At 41.9% G+C, this 8558-nt stretch overlaps 1 pseudogene; it reads right to left on the bottom strand.

The window, feature by feature from the left end:
- Positions 1-3529: 3529 nt before the first annotated feature.
- Positions 3530-4378, bottom strand: LOC131825558 (small ribosomal subunit protein eS6-like; annotated as a pseudogene).
- Positions 4379-8558: the final 4180 nt, after the last annotated feature.

Here is an 8558-nt window from a genome sequence, read left to right as displayed (position 1 = left end):
TGCCCAAAACCCTGAGGTGGCTCCCATTTTGCTCAGAGTAAAGGCCAAAACCTCTGAGCGCTACACCAGTGGTCAGTACATTTTTTAGTAAATATTTCAGGCTGTGTAGGCCATATGGTCTCTGTCACAACCACTCAACTCTGCCGTGGTAGCCAGAAAGCAGCCCTAGATGATGTGTAAATGAACAAGCATGGCCTTGTGCCAAGAAGACAATGTACAAAAACAAGCAGAGGGGCTGGATTTGGTCTCCAGGCTGCTACGGGCCAACCCCTGCTGTACAAATCAGACCCCTGATGCAGTTTTGGCCTGATATCTTCGTGTCCTCCTCCTCACTCTCTGTTTTCCAGTCACACCAGCTCCCTGAAGATGCTGGAATGCTCCAGACACTCTGCTGCCTTAGCGAGTGGGTTCTATGTCCCCTCTGTCCTCGAACCTTTTCCTTTGGCCACCTATCCCCTTGTTCAAGCCTTTGTACAGATCCTACCTTCTCAATCAAGCCCACTGGGACACCCTATTTAATTGAGCACCTTCCTCCCCACCTTCAACCCCATGGCACCCTACCTAACCTTTACTCTTTCCCCCTCTAATTTCCTTCTCTGATTTTCTTTCCATAGCACCTCTCACTCTTAAGTATAGTTTACAATTTATTTATTAAACCATTTACTGTCTATCCAGAATGTAAACTGCCCAAGTGTGGAGTATCTGTCAGGGTTCAATCAGAGCAGCAGAACCACTATAAAAAATGGGATCTATTGTAGGGATTAGTTGGTAGGCGGTTATGAGAGCAGGTGGGGCAAGCTGAGCGGGCTACTGCCTCTACTTCTGCCTGGAGCCTGAAGTCACCACGAGTCAACAATTCAGGAAGGAATCCTGGATGCGCACGAGCACAGGAACAGCGTGGAATTCACAAGGACAAATACAGACAAACTGGAACCTACGACTGTCACTCACTGACTCAAACTCAGTGCTGGGGGAATCTGCAGGAGAGTTGGGCCCATTCTCCATAAGCAGCACCACGCTGGGCTCAAGCCACAAAGAAGCAGAAGCTTCCCAGCAGGACCCGAAGATTACCTAATAGCCCTCTAGAAAGGCCATCCCACAGATCAGCTCCAATATGCGCGAGTTCCAGCGGTGCCTGGCGCCCTGCACTGACCTTCAGAGGCTCATGGCTGCGGCTTTGCTCCTGCCTTTCATATCTTGTGCAGATTTCTCCTGTAGCCATCCCTGACTCAGAGCCTTACAGAGAGGAAATTCTGGGAAACACAGTTCCAGCTTAGATAAGTTGGCACATTATAAAGCCACCACAGGCAGGAATAATATTGTCTGTTTGTTTTACTGATGAACCAGAATCCCAAGGACTTAAAACACTGCCTGGAACATTATAGGTGCTTAAAAAGCAGTGGGTGAATGGATGAAGAATACTTTGATGGTTATTTGATTCATGCCAGTCCTCTACTAGTATGTACGTTCATGAGAACAGACAGCATGTGTTTTATGCCCACCATTGTAACATCAGCACCTAGCACATGTTCACTCTCAGTGCCGGCTGCCATTCCAAGAAACACTTCCCAGTAGCCAAAAGAGATACCTAATGATATCTCTGCAAGAATGCCAAAGGGTAGCCAACACAGACCCATGGCTACATTTCCTAAAGTCCTTTGTCCAAATTCCAAAGCCGCCCCAAGGCTTTGGCCTCCCTTCCTCAGCTCACAATGCATCCCCGCAAATTACTCCCTCACCACTCTTCCCCACACGCACTTCACCTTCTTTCATGGATCCTTCTCTCCCTCACGTTTCGACGTAAATCTCCTTATTCCCTAACACTCCAACCTCCACCAAGCCCCTAGCACACACCAGAAGACCACAGTGAGCTGGCAGATTCACGCTCCCTTAGATTTTATATATGCGTGAGTGTATACATACGTGTGCATGTAATTGTAATCTATTACATACTATTAATATATATTAAATATATTTTATTTTCTCCCTCCTACTGAATGAATGAACAAAGAAACGAACAAAGCAAGTGAATGAGTGAATTGGAAAACCAGTGATCTAAACTATTATTCTTCCTTTTGGCAGCCCTGCAATTGCAGGACCTCTTTCCTGACAATAGGATTGGGAACACATGACAAATTAAGTCCTTTGGATATTCATGTGATAAAATCAAACCAAGTGATATTTCAAAGATATAGATCTCTATATACATATATATAGATGTATATATGTATATAGAGATCTATATATGAAATATACATATTATATATATATATTATATCTATAGTATGAACACATAGTGGATGGAAATATTTTGAAAACTATTGGATCATAACATTAAAAGTAGAAGAAATCAAGATTATTGAGAAAATTATACAGATGTTAGGAGATATGAATTTGTCATTTAAAATATTTTGTAAAGACGATTTATTTCATGCCTTTATGCTTATATTATCTATTAAGTAATAGTAATAAAGTCAAAGTTATTGACTTCATAAAAAGTTACTGACTTTCACAAAAAGAAATAGGCAATATAAAAATATTTTATTTGACTTTGAAACACTACATTTTATGTAAATATATACATATATGCATATATACAAACATACATGCAATATATATATATATATATATACACATACATACATATACGTATGTGTGTGTGTACAATGTTTATATTCAGGAAAAGTAGTCTAAAATTTACCCCTGATAACTCACAAAGTGATAATCCTTAGGCAAAAATAATCCAGCTTTAGCCTTCTTCAAACAGAGAATTAAATGTTCTCTGGATATAATAAACAACAGAGGACAAAGAAGAGGGCTGTGCATCTCTGGCACATTTCAAGCAGAGCAAAGAAATTCCCAGGAAATCCCCAACCCACTGCCACATTTATTGTGAGCTAGGGTCAAATCAGGAGGGAGGTGAGTTGTGCACCCTTAATATCTCTTGAAGCTTTGCTCCTAGAACAAAGATAAAGACTTGCCCTAGACTTCACCCCCAAATCAGGGAACAACTTCAGATTATCTAAAAGATGATCCAATATGTATGAATAATGATAAAGCCAAGGGGTTTGCGAGCAATTGATTCGGGAATCAGTCATCTCCAGAATAAGCTTCCCTGTCTTCCCTGAGACAGACAATGCAAATAGTCTTAACTAGTTTTCCCCTCACTCTAGAGTGGCTAGAATCAGACAGCTTTGGTATTGCTTATAACACAAACGACTGTGAATTGGTGGATGAGGTCCCTGCAGTCTCAAAATGGACTGTTTCTCCCTGAGGAAAGAGCAGTGCTCAGCAAGGAGTGAGCTACTGACACAGACACCTGTAAAAGCCAACAATGACTCATTGTTAAGTGGTCATCTTAAAAGAACCATGTTATGAATCAATTTGCAACCAATTCTCTAAAAATGAAAGCCCTGACTAACCTAGTTCAATGAATCATAGAAATTCAGAGGAACAATGTGAAAAATTAAGAAAGAGTGAATCACCCTAATAGAGAACAGAGGTGAGAGGAGAATGTGGTATGATTGAGTCAAATTCCATGGCTGAATTTTTCGTGAGAAACCAAGGAAGGACACATTATGCTCCCATTATTGACAGGGGAACACTGGCTTGTTTTTCTTTTTTTAACTCTGCTCTTATTTATTTGTAACTCTAGAAAAATCTCACTTTTGACTGGCCCCTCAGACTTAGAAGTAGAAGCTCTCAGGGAAGACAGCTCTGTCCCTCGGCATTCTGTTGCTGGCGTTTTCCCTCGGTCTCCTTCCTTCTCTTGGCAGAAGTTTAGCCCGTCCTGCAGCCTCTTCCTTGTTTTACTTCGTGAGCTGTTTCTTCAGAGCAATACACTGACGTTTCTGTTGGAGGGCCCACGGAGTAACAAGGTGCTGAGTCTTAGGTGCTTTGATTCTAGGTTTCTTAGCTTCTTTATTCAGGCACTTTCTCACAATATGCAGGTGGACATCGTCTTCTTGGGAGAGACTGAAAAGCTTGTGGATCCTGCTAGCTCCTTTGCATGCCAAGTGACGAGACACAGCAGTAAGCCCAGGGAGGTCCTTCTCCTCCTTTTATTTTACAATGACCAAGCTGGGAACACTGAGATTGCATCCACAGTGCGACCTCGAGCAGGTTTGCACTTTTTCTCTCCAGTCAGTCCTCCTTGGTCTGTAGCACAAATGCCCCTCACTCAGCAGCAGGGGACATGGCCATGGGTCAGACCAGCCTGCTTCATAGTGAAGCCTTTTTTGTCATCGCCACCACGGATTCGGACCACGTCACCCTTGCCTTCTTCACCCACAGCAGCAGAAGCAGCTTCTGTGGCCTTATGCTTCTCATAAAAGGTAAAAAGTTTGCATTCATCATCCATTTCAGCAAGTCTCTGGGAAAAAGATGTTCAGCTCCATTCTGAAGCAACCTACCACCTCCCAGGAACCACAAAAAAGAGAAGGAGCATTTTGTTTTGTTTTGTTTTTAAAGATTTTTTTTTTTTTTAATTTATCTGACAGAGAGAGATCACAAGTAGGCAGAGAGGCAGGCAGAGAGAGAAGGGGAAGCAGGCTCCCCGCTGAGTAGAGAGTCCAATGCGGGGCTCCATCCCAGGACCCTGGGACCATGACCTGAGCTGAAGGCAGAGGCTTAACCCACTGAGCCGCCCAGATGCCCCAGGAGCATTGTTTTTAAATGGTGAGAGGTAACTGTCTGCTCTGACAGTGCTCAACACTTCCTAGATGCATGACCTAAGTTATTCACTCAGAGAATGTGAGCAAGTCCCTTTGACCTTATAATAATAATCATCATTTGGAAATAATGTACTTGACTTTCACTTTGAAATAAGGCATTAAAAGAACAGAAAGTTCCACTACTCACTCTCCTGCGTTTTCTACTTTACACAAGAGAAGGAGGAGATGACTCAGCTTCCTCCAAGTTCTGGCCATCTCCATTTCTTCAACTTACTTCTACATACATGGTAAAAATCCTATACTCATTCAGCAAATACTTATAGAGCATGTACTATGTGTCAAATACTTTGGACAAACATACATAACCTAGTCTGCCAAATTATTATTAAATGTATTTTTTTCCAATTGTTTCTGACATTTTTCTTTGGCTTAAAAGTATATTTGCAACACTTCTTTAAATTTAACTTCTGGATATCTTGCATTTAGAGCAAACCATTTTGTACAATAATCTTCCCATTCCTAAGTTTCCTATATTTGGGTCAGCTAAAGTTCACCTTTGAGTCATTATTGTTTCATATATATATATATATATATATATACACACACACAAGAATAAACTTCGTTTTCTATATATATTCTATAATATATTTCCATATATTTATATATTTATTATAATATAAATTATTTTAAATTTAATTATACATAATATATAATTAATTTAAATTATAAATTTATATATAAAAATTACATATATATGCAAGAATAAAATTCTTGTTCCATTCTTATACCAAATCTTTGCCCAGATATCCCTGTAATCTATGCTCTTCTAAACTTTAATACTATAGAGGTGCTTGGGTGGCTCATTCAGTTGGCCATCTTGAGTGGCTCATCCCAAGGTCCTGGGATTAGCCCCACATAGGGCTCCCAGCTCAGTGGGGAGTCTGCTTCTCCTTCTCTCTCTGCATGTCACTCCCCCACTCATGCTCTCTCTCACCCACTCTCTCTCTCTCTCTTCAAAGAAATAAATAAAATCTCTTTAAAAAAATTTAATACTATAGAGAGACTATCAGAGAGAACTAGGATTTGCCTCCTTCATAGGCCACCTGATATTCTCCCTGGATACTTTGGAAGAATTGAAAATTTTTTAAAATAACCAGGATGTGTCTAGATACATTTTCATTAATACAGACAGATGCTGCATGAGTGATTTCTATATCCATAATCAGGGCTCCCAGAGATCAGGCAAGTTTTCTTCTATCATGTATCTGAATGTCACTCTCACCCCTTTGCTCTGATCTCCTTTTCAGAAACCTCAATTATCTCTGTTTAATCACTTCCTTCTGATCCTAAGATATTCATTTGTCATTAAACTTTTTGTCCTTTTTCTCTCTGTCCTCAAAGTGAGCTCTCCATTTTTCTCTCCTCTATTGGCTTTTCTGGGTTTTCCCTACTTATTCAGCCCTGAGGAAAGTAAGGCTTACTCTGGCCTAGTGTTTCCCCCACCAACTGGAAGGATGGGCTTACTGATTTCTTCAGACTGTCCTTGGAATTCTTCTGTCAGATTATGATGCAGAGGGCCGGTTGATGTCAATGTCTATTTCCTATGCAGCCTCGAGTAAATGGTATGCAGTGGGAGTGAAGGGCATTCCCAGCAGAGAAATATCTCCACACAGCTTCTTCCCATTGTTGGTGAAGCTGCAGAACCTCCAGCGTTTGGCTTAGGGCTTGCTGTTTGCCAGGCGTCCGTGCCAGCTAACAGCTGTGCCCCTGCCCGCTCCCCGTCTTGGTCCCGCTGCCAGCCAAATCAGGCACTAGCCTCCCTGCTGGGTGCATTCCCCAAGGCTGCGGTCTGAACCCAGCTGCCTCCCACTGCTGTTAGTTCTAGTTCTCCGGGCTGCTGGAGTAGAAGAGAAACCCCAACATGGGCTCTCTAGGACCCCAGGACCAGATTTCTGCACATTTCCTCCCTGTACTGCAGGGAATGGGGAGGAGGAAGTCAACCAAGCTCTCTCCCTGACTGCATCTGAGCTGCCCCCTGCCCAGAATAATGACTGCACTCACAAACCCCAGAGATTGCCTTTGCCATGAACCCATGCTGAACTGAGCTACAAAACAAATCCACCACATGCATTTTAAATCCTGTATCCAGTTTACCAATACACCACATACTATCACCTAGAAACCATGGCACTGCAGCATTATTTTTCAATAGTGTTTGTTCTTCTCTTGGTACATTTCAATATTCTCCCCTTGGAACACATGAGTAGGCTGGAAAGTGATCTTCTCTCCTTCTTTGCCAAAACTGTCTTCCTACTATTCTCCTAGTCCTAAACCTAACTGAGGTGTCCTAGGTCAGCAGTCCATAGCCCAGGGTGCTATAGGAGACACACAGACGCACACTATTTGACTTTGCACTCACAAACACAGACAACACTTCGCAGTAACATTCTCAGAGTTTGCAAAGTGTTTGCACCTAAGCTATTTCCCCTACTCTCCATGAGTTCTGTAGAAGAGAGAAAACACAAATAGCTCCATCTCCTGGATCACAGGAATGTGCTCAGCTACCGTTACAGCTCTGCCCTGCCACCACCTTTGTCCTGGACATCTCTCATATGTCCCCATTACTTCCGTCTCCCCAGACTCTGGCAATCTCTCCAGGCTGACTTCCAAATTTGCTTGCTCTGGCTTTCAGGTTCTCTGTTGCTGATCCTTCACTTTGGTTCACTGGACTAGGAGTGGGCATTTCAGACATATCCTTGCTCCCCGCCCTGCCCTCCTGTAGCTTGCAGTCCTGGTTCCAGTCCCACTTTGCTCCACGCTCTCAGCTGTGAGTCAGCCCACCCATTCCTACACTGAGTCTGGAAACTCAGTCTGGGCTGAGCGCTGGACTCCCCAGTCGCTTAGAAGAGGAAGACAAATATAGATGTGTAAATTAGGCCCCAGAGGAGGCAGAATATACAATGAATACATGATCTGCCAGGCCAGGCAGCCCAACTTAGAAACACAACCAAGTCATCTACTAAGAGTGTGCCCCGGACAAATGTCTTAACCTTTTCAAGTCTCTATTTCTCAACTACTAAAAAGATATAATGATAATACATCTTCCTCCCAAAGACTTTTTGCAAATATCAAATGAGATGGGTGTAAGTTAAATGCTAAGCCTATTGCCTGGGCCTTGGTAAGCTGTCATAAATATGAACTGTCATCATTACTATTATTATTAATAAGGTTAAAGAATGAGTAATGGCACAGCTAGGAATTGTATCTTTCTCTATCTCTTCATTTCACTTTTAATAACACATAATTATAGAAAATTAGTACATGATGGTAGATAGAAATGGTCACTTAATTGCTTTTGACTAAATGTGGAGAGGTTTGATTACTTTAAGAGCTTACTAGAGGTCAAAAGAATATTACTTGCCCTAGATAAATATTACTTAGCAGTTCCTATTATTTTACTAGACATCTCTGACAGGGAGCTCTAAAGAAAATATCACTACTGGCAAGTGAGTTGAAACATATTTTCTCTGTTCTTATTGAAAGCAAATAAATGTTATTAAATCCAATGGCTTTCACCATGGACTTAGGGTAACACACTGCTAAGAGTCTGAGTAGAATTCCTCTCTCTGGCAGGTAAGCTTTGGGATTACTGCACATAGCCATCCATGCAACTAACATATGTGATTCTGCAGTAGACTCCTTGGAAGCTGAATATGGCCTAAAGAGGCAGTGGTATTTTTGATGGCCCTTGACATAAAGGTTACTTCAGAATCTTTCCTGAAGTAATGCTATCCATTAGATTCCAAGGTCCAGAGACAGGCTTTCAAAGCAGCCCACAATACATGTGTCAAGGTCCGTCAGGTAATACATTATGTGTGTTCCAAG

Source organism: Mustela lutreola, chromosome 2, assembly GCF_030435805.1.
Source record: "Mustela lutreola isolate mMusLut2 chromosome 2, mMusLut2.pri, whole genome shotgun sequence".
NCBI lineage: Eukaryota > Metazoa > Chordata > Mammalia > Carnivora > Mustelidae > Mustela > Mustela lutreola.
The sequence above is the reverse complement of the archived record's forward strand: the minus strand, read 5'-3'. Positions and strand labels throughout refer to the sequence as shown.